Below are 15,721 nucleotides of genomic sequence, written 5' to 3'. Positions count from 1 at the left end.
TCCTTAATGCTATATCTAATTTACTTAAAATTGAGGGGAAAAAAAACTTTAGACATATAAAAACACTGTTCTGCATTTATATGTGGTTCATTTTTAATTCTTGAACTAAAACTGATAGGAATGTCTTTCAAACTTTATATTCATAAAGTCAATGATAAAATATTAAGTTAATATTCATTCATTTTCTTTTTATTTCCCCCATGATGCTATGACTGTTACCATGTGCTATCACTTCTTTCAGTCATCTATTTCGTGATTTTAACAGGAAAGCAGTTTTACAATGATGGAAAAACCTGTAAGAAACTTTTGAAAAAAGTTACGGATGAAATTTAATTTTATCCGAAAAGGTGAGATGAGAAAACTCAGAAAGCCAAACAAAATACCCCTCCTCCCCCCCACACACCCTCACTGGGCCCTCTTCAGATAATTTTGGCTGATGACACTGCAGAACAGTTAATCTGATAATTAAAATTTTCCAGAACATGTGATGTTTAGATAGAGATCTATGCTGTCAACCAGAATTCAATGGTTCAGTCTTAAAAAATGTTAAAACTTGAATACAGACATATTAACAAATTCTTACACTACAGTTGCTTCTAGGATCCATTAATAAGGACGTGCTGTGATTTACACAAATTAAATTAGTAACGTGGTATCTTACGCATTTTGTAGGTATTTCTTTAACAACACGCAATCCAGTACATAAACAAATTTTGTACAGTGCAATGTAAGCAAATACCCAGAGAACCCAGCTTCTGAGCAGGAAAACATGCGACCGGTATTGCCCACAGTGGTTCAAATGTGGCCATAGTAATTACCCGATGACTTGAGTTAACAGAAGTTTACCTACCCAAGTTTTCCAAGGGGTTCTCCCAGGCCTCACAAACTACGATCAAAACATCATCTCGCAAACCCATGTCCTGCATGTGCCCAAAGGCGCAGTGCTGGAATGAGGAAGCGTCACCAAACGGAATCACAACTCTACTTCATTAAAGAATATGCAGGCTCTTTTCACAGAAGCCCCTCTTATTGCGCTCCCCTTACCCTTTATGACTACGTAAACAGCTTCCCAATTACTGTCAGCCAAAACAGCTTTCGATTTCTAAGTCTGGTAACTAGCCACCATCACCACTATTCCTTTAGCATCCTAAAATAAACCCCTCAAGCCGCGATCAAAACACACTGGCTGAACGTCTGGTGTTTACACAGTCCAATTCTGGGCGCTACCCTACCTTTCCGAGCCACTTAGGAGCTATGAAGCAGGCATCACATATTAGACTTACTAAAGACACAATTGCGAGACAATGTCTCAGGTCTATGAATGAAAGATCCAATACGTTTGATTGCCTCGGTTAAAAGGAAAAAAACAACTTCGAGAGGAAGGGTGGGAGAGGAACCGCGGTAGCCTTCCGAGCCCCAGCCGGGCGATTTAAACCCAGTATGAGGCAAACCGCAGGGTCGCCGGGCTGGCGCGGTCGGAGTCCTCGGGCGTGACAGCCCCTCAGGAAGAGCTCGCGGTTTGGCACCCGCGATCGCTCACGCCGCGGTGCTCGCGGGTCGGGTGGATGTGCAAGGGCGCGGGGGGACCGAGCCACCGCGGCCGGGGCGGCGGCCCTGGGCGCACTTCCTCAGTCTCTAGCAGCCCCATCCCCAAAAATGGGAGAGGAAGGAAACGAGGAGCGAGGCGGCGGCCAGAGGGAGAAAAGAGGGAGCGGCGAGCCCTCGCCTCTGCATCTGGGTGAGGCCAGCGGCAGGCGGAGAGCGGGGATCGCAGGCGAACTCTGCTGCGGGCCGAAGCTGGGAGAAACGACCGGCGGGCAGCCCCCGCCCAAGACGGCGGGCGCGCCCGAGAGTCCCCGGCACCCACCCGGCCCCCATCCCGACCGCTCCCACTCCCGGCCTGTCCGCGTTCTACTCACGCTCGGGGCTCCTCGAGGCTCCGCGGCTCTAACCGCATCGGGTCCCAGCCCCGCGGGCGGCGGCGGCGGCGGCGCCGAGGGAGAGGAGAGCGGGCGGCACAGCCCCCGCCTCCCGGCCCCTCTCCCCCGCCGCTCCGGAGCTGCCCGGCCGGGCCCGAGCCCTGCCTCGCCGGCGGCCCCAGCCCCAGCGGCCGCGGCGGCAGCAGCCCGAGACCTCAGCGGCCGCAGCGGCGGCACCGGAACTGCCGCTTTCTCCTTCTCGCTGCCTCTCCTAGCTAGCCCCCGCCACACGCCCCCGCCCCCGTCTCCTTTCTCTGTCACCCCTGTTTTTTTTTTTTTTCTTTTGTTTCCAGAATAAACTTTATTGGTCTCTTTTTCCGCTCACATCGTGTAAACAAACAACGAACTCTTCCCCACCCCCTCGACTCCCCCCTCCTCGGGCAGAGGAGGGTAAGAGCTGAGGAGGGGCCGAGCCTACTGTGCCCCGGAAGCAGAGGAACAAACGAGAGGAAGTGAAACTGCGGAGACCAGGAGGGGGAAGTGGGCAAATCGGGTGACAGTGTGCCAGTGCGCCTGCGCCTTGGTTTTGTGCCCGAAGTTTGAGTGGCTTTGTGGCTCATTTTCCTGCCGCGCTGGTATTTAACGCTGTTGTCTTTTGCAGTGGTGAGGCTGTTTTGTCATCCTGTGGAGGCATAGGTGTCGTACGAGCAGCAGGGATGCGCCTGTGTGTTTCTACGAGCTGTAGGGCTGGGTTGAGATATAGAAAGGCGTATTGGGAGCTAGCGGGTCCATTCACTTTTACGCCCATAGAGGAAATAAGATTTACTCTCGTATAGGGGCGAGGGGAGGGGATGTAGTGGCTAACCGCCTCTGTCAGTGGCTAACCAGAAATGGATATCGATACTAGAAAGAAGGCCTTTTACAAAACGTTGCTTCGCGTCCTTTTGCCAACGTAAGGTTGAGTTGTAGCCCATCCCGAAAGAGGAATGCACTGCCACAGCCTTCTGCAATACTTTGACTCACTCAGGGAGACCTTTTGCAATGTCCTTTTTTTTCAGATCTGAATCAGCTTGTAGGATTCCATTCTGACTATTCAGAACACGTGCTTTTTTCGCGTAGTGCCCACGGAGACTCTAGAAAAACCATTTTGGTTCCAGAGTAGACGCAGGGTGGTGGTTTGATACTGCGTACCACAGAAGCTTCTTTTTGCTGGAGAGTAATAGGATCTGTTAGGTTTTGAGACCACTACTGGTAAGGGTCAGGTTTTCGGCGTGTTTCTCCCCCTAGTGGCCTTTCAGTGTATTAAAAAGACGTAGGAACAGTGATTAGCAGAAATCTGCAATACAAGTCCTCAACGTAGGGCCCTCTCTTGCATTTTAAGGAGTAGAGGACTTGAAAGTGACCCGCCCTGGAGATGTTACAGTTCAGCTTGTCATTCAGTGCTGAAAACTGACCAATAACCAGTTTTGCTCAAACACCACACATCCTTAACCAATCCTAAAAAAGAACCATTCCTTTATGTGGTCATAGTTTCATTCGACTATGTTTCTGTATTTCCTGTGCTTTCTCTCTTTTAAGCTCTGGTTTTCATCTCATATTTCAGGAGTCTAAGTTTCTAAATATTTTTCTTGAACCAGTGTTTTTCAGCACTTTCAGAACACTGTGTTACTCAAGAGAAAGGAATTTAAACAAACAACAAAAAAAAGCGATGATATTGGATTACTGGTCAAAGGAAATCTTAAGGCAGCATTTCCCAAATTTGTGTTCCCAGGCCCAGAGTTTAGTGAGATCTTAATAGGTGGTCCTTAGTGGGGGAAAATGATGGTAAATTCATGTTTTTCTAAAATTTATTTTAATAGATGGTACATGCATTATATGATTTTTGTTATGTGATAATTTGCCTTTTGGGCTTCCCTGATACCTCAGTTGGTAAAGAATCCGCCTGCCATGCAGGAAACATTGGTTAGATTCCTTTGTCAGGAAAATCCACTTGAGAAGGGATAGGCTAGCCACTCCAGTATTCTTGGGCTTCCCTGTGGCTCAACTGGTGAAGAATCTACTTGCAATGCAGGAAACCTGGGTTCAATCCCTGGGTTAGGAAGATCCCCTGGAGACCGGAAAGGCTACCCTCTCCAGTATTCTGGCCTAGAGAATTCCATGGACTGTATAGTGCCTGGGGTCACAGAGTCTGACAGGACTGAGTGACTTTCACTTTCTTCAGCTTTTCAATCTGCCTTTAAGAAATCTGGTGTCACAACATGTGCCATGCTTCCCCAGGTGGCGCTAGTGGTAAAGAACCTGCCTGCCAGTGCAGGAGACTTAAGAGACTCAGGTTCCATCCCTGAGTAGGGGAGATCCCCTGGAGGAAGGCATGGCAATCCAGTTCAGTATTCTTGCCTGAAGAATCACATGGACAGAGGAGCCTGGTGGACTGCAGTCCATGGGGTCGCAGAGAGTCAGACACAACTAAAGCAACTTAGAACGCACGCAGGTCACAACAGAAAATGTCATACCTGGTACTTGTATGATTACTCAATGGTACAGGATTAACATTTACTGCTGAATTCACAATTGCTGTATTTGGTTTATATGGTGACCATTAATATGTTGTCTGCTTTATCTTCTGAAGGTATCTGCACTGTTCTTCAGTGTTTATGTCAGGCCTCTATATGATGAAATGTGTTGCTTCAGGTCCTGAGACTGAAAGAAGAATGTTTTACAGGAAAAATTGAAATTGTGATACTCAGACTGTAAGACAAACAAAAAATGGAATATAGAATTAAAGAGCTGTTTTCTAAAGTCAAGAGGTAGAACATCCAAGGTGACACAGTTGTTCCATTCTAACACATTGGAGGTATTTAATAATAGTTACTTGCCTTTTGGTTTTATTTCCATTGAAAATAAAGATAACTGATACTCAAATGTGTATTGTGCACTGAAACATACTCTGTAACAAACACTGAAATTACAGCTAAGCTTTGAAGTCATTTGGAAACAAGAGTCAACTTGATTATGAAGCAGTATACTCTGGATTTATAAAATTGCCAAGTCAAACAATAAAAACACACCAAAGGAAGACAAAAATGAACTACCATGTAGCACTTACTAGTTTGGTTATGATCAGAAAACATACTTTTAAGATTTCAGTTCTTTTCTATTTGTTAAGGTTTATTTTGCCTGAGTATCTTAGTAAATGTCCTTTTGTTGCTTACTCACTAAGTTGTGTCTGACTCTTTGTGACTCCATGGACTGCAGTACGTCAGGCTTCCCTGTCTTTAACTGTCTGGGAATTTGCTCAAATTCATGTCCATTGAGTCAGTGATACTATTCAGCCATCTCATCCTCCATTGCCCCCTTCTCCTCCTACCCTCAATCTTTCCCAGCATCAGGGTCTTTTTCAATGAGGCAGTTCTTTGCACCAGGTTGCCAAAGTATTGGAGCTTCAGCTTCAGCATCTGTCCTTCCAGTGAATATTAAGGGTTTGATTTCATTTAGGATTGACTGGTTTGATCTCCTTGCTGTCCAAGGGATTCTCAAGAGTCTTCTCCAGCGCTGCAGTTCAAAGGCATCAATTCTTCAGCCACCTTCTTTATGGTACAATTCTCATATCTGTACATGACTACTGGAAAAACCATGGTTTTGACTATATGGACTTTGTTGGCAAGTGATGGCTGTGTTTTTTAATATGATGTCTAGGTTTGTCATAGCTTTTCATCCAAGAAGCAAGAATCTTTTAATTTCATGGCTGCAGGCACCATCCACAGTGATTTTGGAGCCCAAGAAAATAAAGTCTGCCACTGTTTCCATTTTTTCCCCATCGATTTGCCATGAAGTGATGGGATCAGATGCCATGATCTTAGTTTTTTTGAATGTTTTTAAGTCAGCTCTTTTGCTTTCCTCTTTCAGTTTCATCAAGAGGCTCTTTAGTTCCTCTTCTCTTTCTGCCATTATGGTGGTGTCATTTGCATATCTGAGGCTGCTGATATTTCCCCTGGCAATCTTGATTCCTGCTTGTGATTCGTCCAGCCTGGTATTTCACATGATGTACTCTACATCTAAGTTAAATAAGGGTGATGATGTACAGTCTTGACATACTTCTTTCCCAATTTTGTACCAGTCAGTTATTCCAAGTCTGGTTCTAACTGTTGTTTCTTGATCTGCACACAAGTTTGAACCCCTATGATAGAACATTTTATGTGTGTTATTGGGTGCAATGTGCTATGTCAATCATGGCAAGTTGGTTGATAATGTTAGGTCCTCTATATCCTTACTGGATTTCTGCAGTAGTTCTATCAGTTTCTGGGAGAAGAGCATTGATGTCTCCGGCTATAATTGTGGCTTTGTCTATTTCTCCTTTCGCTTCTGTGTATTTTTGCTTTACATATCTTAAAGCTCTGTTGTTGGCTGTACACACATTTAGACTTATGTGTTTTTGATGAATTGACTCTTTTGATCATTATGTACTATCTTAATCCCTTGTAATATCCCTGATCTGAGATCTATTTTTTTCTAATATTAATGTAATCACTCCACCTTCTTTGGTTAGTATTTGCATGATATATATATTTCCTATCTTTTATTTATCTATATTGTTATATTTAAAATGAATTACTTGTAGACAACACATCAGTCTCTCTTTTTAATCCAGTCTGACAATCACTGTAATTTCTGTATTTAGATTATTTACATTTAATATTAATATAATTGTTGATAAGATTGCATTTAGGCTTACTATTTTGTTGTTTATTTTCTGTTTGTTCTCTGTTTTTTTCTATTCCTACTTTCCTACCTTTTTATGGATTATTTGCATATTTTTAATAGTACATTTTAATTAATTGGTATATTGCCTTTTTGGATATATCTCTTTGTATTTTTTTTAAGAGTTGCTCTATGGCTTACAAGATATATACATAAGCTTTCACAGTCTAATGAGTGTATTACATCACTTCAAATAAAATGTGGAAAGACGCCTTGTAGTCACATAGGTCCCTCTTTGCCCCACTCACTGATTTTTAAGGTAAAGTTGGTATATTTATAAATTTCTATATGTGGAAACCCCATTAGATAATTTTAAAGTTTTGCTTTCAACAGTTAGACAGGCATACTGTATTTTATCGTGTTTCATTTTATTGTACTTTGCCAATATTTCCTTTTTTTTTTTTTTTTACAAATAGAAGGTTTGTGATAACCATGAATGAACAAGTATGTTGGTGTCATTTTTACAATAGCATTTGCTTACTCCATGTCTCTGTGTCACATTTTGGTAATTCTCATGATATTTCAAACTTTTTCAATATTATTATATTGTGATCTGTGTTTTGTGATCTTTGTTGTTACTGCTCTCATGGAAGGCTCAGATGATGGTTAGCATATTTTAGTAATAAAGTATTTTAAAATTAAGGTGTGCATTAGTACATTTTTGATATACTATTGCACATTTAATAAACTATAGTATTTCATGTAAACAGAACTTGAATATGCAGTGGGAAACCAAAAAATTCATTTGACTTGCTTTATCGTGATATTTGCTTTATTGAGGTGGTTTAGAACTGAACCTGCAATATCTCTAAGACATTCCTGTACATATTTAAGAGAGCCTTCCAAAGAATGTTCAGGACTGATTTCCTTTGGGATTAACTGGTTTGATCTCCTTGCAGTCCAAGGGACTCTCAAGAGTCTTCTCCAAAACCACAGTTCAAAAGCATCAATTCTTCGGCACTCAGCTTTCTTTATAGTCCACCCCTCACATCCATACATAGCTACTGGAAAAACCATAGCTTTGACTAGATGGACCTTTTTTGGCAAAGTAATGTCTCTGCTTTTTAATATGCTGTCTAGGCTGGTCATAACTTTCCTTCCAAGGATTAAGCATCTCTTAATTTCATGGCTGTAGTCACCATCTGCAGTGATTTTGGAGCCCCCCAAAATAAAGTCTGTGACTGTTTCCACTGTTTCCCCATCGATTTGCCATGAAGTGATGGGACTAGATGCCATGATCTTAGTTTTCTGAATGTTGAGTTTTAAGCCAACTTTTTCACTCTCTTTCACTTTCATCAGGAGGCTGTTTAGTTCTTCTTCACTTTCTGCCATAAGGGTGGTGTCATCTTCATGTCTGAGGTTATTGATATTTCTCCCGGCAATCTTGATTCCAGCTTGTGTTTCATCCAGCCCAGCGTTTCTCATGATGTACTCTGCATATAAGTTAAATAAGCAGGGTGACAATATAGAGCCTTGACGTACTCCTTTTCCTATTTGGAACGAGTCTGTTGTTCCATGTCTGGTTCTAACTGTTGCTTCCTGACCTGCATACAGGTTTCTCGAGAGGCAGGTCAGGTGGTCTGGTATTCCCATCTCTCAGAATTTTCCACAGTTTGTCATGGTCCACCCAATCAAAGGCTTTGTCATAGTCAACAAAACAGAAGTAGATGTTTTTCTGGAACTCTTTGGCTCTTTTGATGATCCAACAGATGTTGGCAATTTGGTCTCTGGTTCCTCTCCCTTTTTAAAATCTAGCTTGAACATCTGGAAGTTCACGGTTCACTTACTGTTGAAGCCTGCCTTGGAGAATTTTGAGCATTACTCTGCTAGCGTATGAGATGAGTGCAATTGTGTGGTAGTTTGAGCATTCTTTGGCATTGCCTTTCTTTGGGATTGGAATTTTTACTTTTACTTTTAGCTTGAAGAATTTACTTTAGTATTTCTTTTAGAGCAGGCCTGCTGTTTGACACACTGTCTTAGTTTTCCTTCACTAGAGAATATTTTTACTTTGTTTTTATCCCTACTCATTGGTTATAGAATTCTGATTTAACAGGATTTTTCCCCTTATGACTGTGGTCATTCAGATATCAATTGCTTCCCCCTTATATGTAATTTGTCTAGAAAATTTTCTCTAGATTATTTCAAGATTTTACGTTGTTTTGGTCTGACGGTTTGATTATGATGTGCTGAAGTGGTTTTTGTTTGTTTGTTTGTTTTGTTTTTGTTTGAGTTTATTCTATTTGGGTTTACTGAGATCTTGAGTTTGAAAATTTATGTATGTCACTAAATTTGGAATGTTTTCAGCAGCTATTTCTTCATGTATTTTCCTGCCAATTTCCTTCTCCTTTTCTGGGAATCCAGTGATGAGAATGTTAGACATTTTGAAGTTGTCCATCTCTCTAAGACTCTGTTCATTGTTTCAATCTTTTTTCTCTCTCTTGTCCATACAGGATAATTTCTATTGATTTGTCTTTCAGTTCACTTACTTTTGTCTCTTTTACATTCATTTCTGCTTTTGAGCCCACCAAGGAAATTTTAAAATTTCCGATATTATATTTTTCAATTTTTAGTTTTCTAATTGGCTCTTTTTTATGGTTTCTGTTTCTCTGCTAAGAACCTGTATTTTTTCATTCATTTCAAATTTTTGTCTATAGCTTAAGGAGCATAGTTACTAATATGCCTTGCAGGTATTTTTATGAAGTTCAATGGCAAGAAACAGCTCTTCAGAGAAAAATAATCAGTTTCACTGCATTAAAAAATTAAACATTGTTAGAAAGATGAATTTTGCATATAGACCACAAAGAATAACAATTTTATTATACTCTATAGCTATGATTAAAATTAATTCTGCAGCTGCAAAGGATACTTTCAGTGCCATTGTAGAATCTACTAAATAGTTTAGTGGAAACTAAACAAACACAAACTAAACAAACTAAAGTAAACAAACAAACACACTACTTTGTTAAAGTGTTTCTGCCTAAGAGACAACAGGAATATTTGTATTGGGTATCCTTTATATTAGTTAAACCGGTGGTATTAGAAGGGTAAGATCATGAAGTTCTAATAGAAGGGACGTTAAAATATTGAGTAAGACAAATCTTTTAATATAGCTAAGTGATTTTCAGTGCACCCTAACTCAGGAATACCTGAATGTTGAAAAACATGCAGTTCATTTTCTTCTTCACTTTGGTGTGCCATTCTCATGTGAAACAAAATTTTTACATCGCGCCACAATAAAAACAAATTATAGAAATAGATTCGATTTTGCTGTAAGAGCATCCATTTCAATGACATCATCCCTGATAGTTCATGGGTGCTGTCTGATAATAAGGCAAGAACTACTGTTCTCACTTAAACGTTGGCAATTGTAATTTTTGAAAGGCTGCTTCACTCAAATATTATTTTTACTCTTTAAAAATAATACATAACAATAGAACTTCCCTGGCAGTCCAGTGGTTAAGACCCCATATTTCTACTGCAGGGGGCCATGCATGGATCAGTCCCTGGTGGGGGACCTAAGATCCCACATGCCTGCCATGTGACGTGGCCAAAAACAAACAAAAAACAAAAAATGACAATAAAGAAATGTGTAAAGGAAAAAAATTAAGTCTCCCTAAAAGGTTAAAAAGATCATTTTTACTTTCGTATACCTCCCAGCAATTTGTCTTTTAGTCTTTTTTTTTTTCATGATATATTTATACACAAAACTTGTTTTACAAAATAGTCAAAAATCACAATACCATAGATGTCCTTCAATAAATGCATAGTTAAAGGAACTGGTACACCCATGATATGTAATATGAATCAGCAATAAAAAGGAACAAACTACTGATACATGCAACTTGAATGAAGATTGAGATTCATGTTCTTTGTTAAATGACTTATTCTACCTCTTGGCCATTTTTCTAGTCTCTTCACTTACTTGAAATGCTGTATTTATTGTATAAAAAATTCCTATATACCTCTGAATCTATTTCTGAACTTTACTCTGTTCCATTAATCTCTCTGTCTACGCTAGTATGGCAGTATTTGAATCATGATAGCTTTATTGTTCACTTTGTTATCTGAAAGATCAATTTTGCTCTCATTATTCTCTCCAAAAATGTATTGGCTAATCTTTTTGAGAAATTTTAAATTCAGAACAGTACAAAAAAATTTATATAACACCCATTTTCCTTCTACCCAGAATTAACAATTTTTAAGTCTGTTTTATCTGAGTGAAATTTATTGTTTCACATCAAATAAATAAAATACTACAATAAAGATAGGTATTATTGATCCTCTATCCAAGCCTAGTTCTTTCATCCCTAGAACCAACCACTATTTTTTTTTAAACTGGAAAATAATTACGTATTTCAGAATATTTTAAATGAACAATGGGAAAGGCCATATGATTACTGGAAAGCCATTCTTTTTTAATTTAAATTTATTTTTAATTGGAGGATAATTGCTTTACAATGTTGTGTTGGTTTCTGTCATATATCAACATGAATCACTCATAGGTAGACATATATTTCCTCCCTCTTGAACCTCCCTTCCACCTCCCACCCCAACCCACCCCTCTAGGTTATCACAGAGCGCCAGATTTGAGCTTCCTGTGTCATACAACAAATTTCTACCATCTGTCTAGTTTTACATATGGAAATGTATGTGTTTCAATACTGTTCATGGGGTTCTCCAGGCAAGAATACTGGAGTGGTTTGCCATTCCCTCATCCAATGGATCACATTTTATCAGAAGTCTCCACAATGACCCGTCTGCCTTGGGTGCCCCTGCCCAGCGTGGCTCATAGCTTTATTGAGTTACTCAAGTTCCTTCACCGCGACAAGGCTGTGGTCCATGAAGGCATGAAACATATTGCTGACAAAGATCTGTTTGGTCAAAGCTATGGTTTTTCCAGTAGTCATGTACAGATATGAGAGTTGGACCATAAAAAAGGCTGAACACCAAAGAACTGATGCTTTCAAATTGTGCTTGAGAAGACTCTTGAGAGTCCCCTAGACTGCAAGGAGATCAACCCAGTCAATCCTGAAGGAAATCAACCTGAATATTCATGGCAAGGACTGATTCCAAAACTGCAGCTCCAATACTTTGGCCACCTGATGTGAAGAACTGACTCCTTAGAAAAGACGCTGATGCTGGGAAAGATTGAAGACAGGAGGATGAGATGTGGCAAGAGGCAAGAGGGTGACAGAGGATGAGATGGTTGGATGGCATCATTGACTTGATGGACATGAGTTTGAGCAAGCTTCGGGAGTTGGTGATGGACAAGGAAGCCTGGCGTGCTGCAGTCTGTGGAGTCGCAAAGAGTCAGACGTGACTTAGTTACTGAACAACAACAACAAACATATGTTTCAGTGCTGCTCTCTCAATTCATCCCACCTCTCCTTCCCCACCTGTGTCCACAAATCTGTTCTCTGTCTCCATTCCTGTCCTGCAGATGTGTTCATCAGTATCATCTTTCTAGATTCTATATATATGCATTAATAATTTAAAAAAAACAAAATTTTTTTTCTGACTTACTTCACTCTGTATAATAGGCTGTAGGTTCAGCAGCATTGCAAATAATGCTGCAATAAACACTGGGGTGCATCCATGCTAATTTGCTTCAGTTGTGTCTGACTTTTTGTGACCCTATGGATTGTAGTCTGATAGGTTCCTCTGTCCATGAGATCCTCCATTTAAGAATATTGGAGTGGGTTGCCATGGCCTCCTGCAGGGGATCTTCCCAACCCAGGATTGAACCCATGTCTGTTATGTCTGTTGCATTGGCAGGTGGATTATTTACCACTAGTGCCACCTGGGAAACCTCAAACACTGGGGTACGTGTATCTTTTTCAATTATGGTTTCCATAGGATATATGCTCAGCAGTGGGATTGTTGGGTCATATGGTAGTTTTATTCCTAGCTTTTAAAGGAATCTCCATACTGTTCCCTGATAGTTCAGTTGGTAAAGAATCCCCCTGCAATGTGGGAGACCTGGGTTTGATCCCTGGGTTAGGAAGATCCCCTGGAGAAGGAAAAGGCTACCCACTCCAGTATTCTGGCCTGGAGAATTCCATGGACTGTATAGACCACGGTGTCACAGAGTTGGACACTACTGAGCGACTTTCACTTTCACTTTCCACACTGTTCTCCATGGTGGCTGTATCATTTTGAATTCCCACCAACAAGCGCAAGGAGAGTTCTCTTTTCTCCACATTCTCTCCAGCATTTATTGTTTGTAGATTTTTTTGTTGATGGCCATTCTGACCGGTGTGATGTGATACCTCATTGTAGTTTTGATTTGCATTTCTCTAAAATGGAGCAATGTTGAGCATCTTTTCGTGTGTTTATTAGCCATCTGTATGTCTTCTTTGGAGAAATGTCTGTTTGGTTTTCTGCCCACTTTTTGATTGGGTTGTTTGTTTTTCTGCCAACTGCTATTTTTAAATTGGTATTTTTTTCTTTTTAGTTTTATTCTAAAATTCTATGTTTTTATACTTTACTTACCTATATCTGGGAACAAGGAATAGTATTATCATCTTAAAATTATTTTGAAGAATAGTGTTTTGGTACATTTATAGCCATTTTTACTCAACTTTATCTTTTTGAGATCTGTCTCTCTTGATTTATAGCGGCCTAGCTTATTTATTTTAAAGGGCTGACACACTCCCAACTCCTGTATTCATTTGACTTGCTTGATCACTTTCAAGTATTTATTCAAAAATCGATTTCCTTGAGCACCCTTTTAAAAGTCAAACACACACCCCTTCCCAGGGCTTCTGTTACCCTTCCCAGCTTTGTTTTTTTTCCATAGTCTGCATCCATTACTGCCATGTCTCTAGTTTTAAGAACAGTGCTTGGCACACGGCAGCCACTTCATAAAGCATGTGCTGAATGAACCAATGAATTTTAGTGATATGTCAATAAATGGTCAAGTTATTTTCAATTTTCCAAATTACAAGAAATACTGCATGGATATCTTTCTAAGGCTCATGCATGAATGTAAATTTCTAGGTAGTAGTGTGCCTGTGTTTTCAATTTTGCTGAACTGCTAAATTGCTTTCCCCAGTTGCTATACCAATTTACCATCCTACCAGTTGCAAATTACCCTTTACCTTTTGTAACAACTTTTCATGTAAGAAGTTTTTTCATGTAAGAATTTTTAACTTTTGCTAATCTATTTAGTAAAAACTGAGTAAAAAATTGAATAAAATTATCAATTTATTTTCTTTTAACATTATTACTCATGAGCTTCCTTTTGCTCCTATTTTTTTTAACATGTAGCAATTTAAACATGCACATAGTTTAAAAAATATAATATTGAAAAGATTATGTATAAAACAGTAGTTCCCCATTCTTTCTATCTTGTAATTAGTACTATAGCTCTATTTTGCAATTTCTTTTTTAAAAAATTTGCAATTTATTGATTTAGCTCTTTTATATAGATATACATACACTCTTTCTTCCCCTCTTCTTATACACTCGAGGTAATTATAATTTTAACTTAAGATCAATATTTACATTATGGCCACATTAATACTGTTAACTGCATTGCCAAGTAGTACATACTTTTCTGTCTTGAAAAGCTTATAATTTTTCTTGAAGAAAATAGTTACATCATTTATCAAATGTATAAATTTTCTTTGCACCTATTTTTACAATTTTTTCCAATTATATATCAGTTCTGTCATATGCCTAATACTAGTTCTCTTTATCTAGTGATCAGAAACATCTGATGATTGGGACTTCCCTGGTGGTCCAGTGGTTAGGGGTTGGCCTTCCGAGGCAGAAGATGCAGGTTCAATCCCTGTTTGGGAGCTAAGATCCTACATACTGCTGCTGCTAAGTCCCTTCAGTCGTGTCCGACTCTGTGCGACCCCATGGACTGCAGCCCACCAGGCTCCCCTGTCCCTGGGATTCTCCAGGCAAGAATACTGGAGTGGGTTGCCATTTCCCTCTCCAATGTATGAAAGTGAAAAGTGAAAGTGAAGCCGCTCAGTCCTGTCCGACTCTTAGCGACCCCATGGACTGCAGCCCACCAGGCTCCTCCATCCATCGGGATCCTCCAGGCAAGAGTACTGGAGTGGGTTGCCATTGCCTTCTCCGATCCTACATGACTCAAGGCCAAAAAACCAAAACATAAAACACAAGTAATACTGTAACAAATTCAGTAAAGCTTTTAAATGGTCCACATTTTAGAAATCTTAAAAAGAAAAAAAATCTGGATAATCTACTAACTCCACTTGTTTTTTCTGAGACCTCATCCTGGAGCCCTTCATCCTCCTTTTCCAGTTCAGACTGGTCACTTCCTAGGCTCCCGCAGTCTGTCATCCGGGGACTTCGCTCTGTAATTTCCTGGTTTAGAGTCCTTGTTTCCTGGATCCTGCGCTTCCCTTTATTACAGCCTCATTTCAGAGCTTCCTGAGAAAGGGCAAATGGGAAATAAATTCTTTGAGATCTTGGATATCTGAAAAGGTTTTCATTCTACCATAGTGGTTTTCATCCCTGGTTGCATATTGGAATTACATGGGAGAGCCTTAAAAACAAAAGCAATATCTCTTCTGATTGTGCCTCAGACCAACTAAATGAGAATTCTGATACTAAGATTGACTATTTCCCCAGGAGATTCTATTGGGATGCTAGGGTTGAAAACCCTCAAACTCCAAATCAAGGTGGTTTAGGTGGATGTGGCAGGCTGAATTCTAAGATGGCCCTCGAAATTTCCCTCCCCTGACGCATAATACCCTTCTGTTGAGTGTGGATGGTACTAGTACATATGATGAGCTATTATTGCCATGAATAACTTACTAATAAGTTGACTTTGAGTGAATAAAAAGAGGGATTATCCTGACTGAGTTTTACCTAATTAGGTGAGTCCTTTAAGAGAACGTTCAGAGAGATGTTCTCCTATTGGCCTTGAAGATGAAGCAAATTGTTATACTCCGAGAGGAGGGAGCCATATAGCATGACATGGGGGAAAGCTATTAGGACCTAAGGGCAGTCCCAGGCTGACAGCTAGTAACAAAACAAGGACTTTGGTCCTACAGCGTCAAGGAACT

The 15,721-nt window shown here is 40.1% G+C and overlaps 1 protein-coding gene across 1 annotated transcript in view; it reads right to left on the bottom strand.

The window, feature by feature from the left end:
• PIK3CA (phosphatidylinositol-4,5-bisphosphate 3-kinase catalytic subunit alpha) overlaps positions 1-2,366 on the bottom strand; it is an 86,168-nt gene extending 83,802 nt beyond the window's left edge. The window contains exon 1 of the mRNA XM_043874554.1: positions 1,920-2,366. The gene's annotated coding sequence lies outside the window, so the exon portion shown is untranslated. The remainder of the gene's footprint in view (positions 1-1,919) is intronic.
• Positions 2,367-15,721: the final 13,355 nt, after the last annotated feature.

The sequence above is a fragment of the Cervus elaphus genome, chromosome 19, assembly GCF_910594005.1.
Source record: "Cervus elaphus chromosome 19, mCerEla1.1, whole genome shotgun sequence".
In the NCBI taxonomy this organism is placed as follows: domain Eukaryota; kingdom Metazoa; phylum Chordata; class Mammalia; order Artiodactyla; family Cervidae; genus Cervus; species Cervus elaphus.
This window is presented reverse-complemented; position numbering and strand designations above follow the sequence as displayed.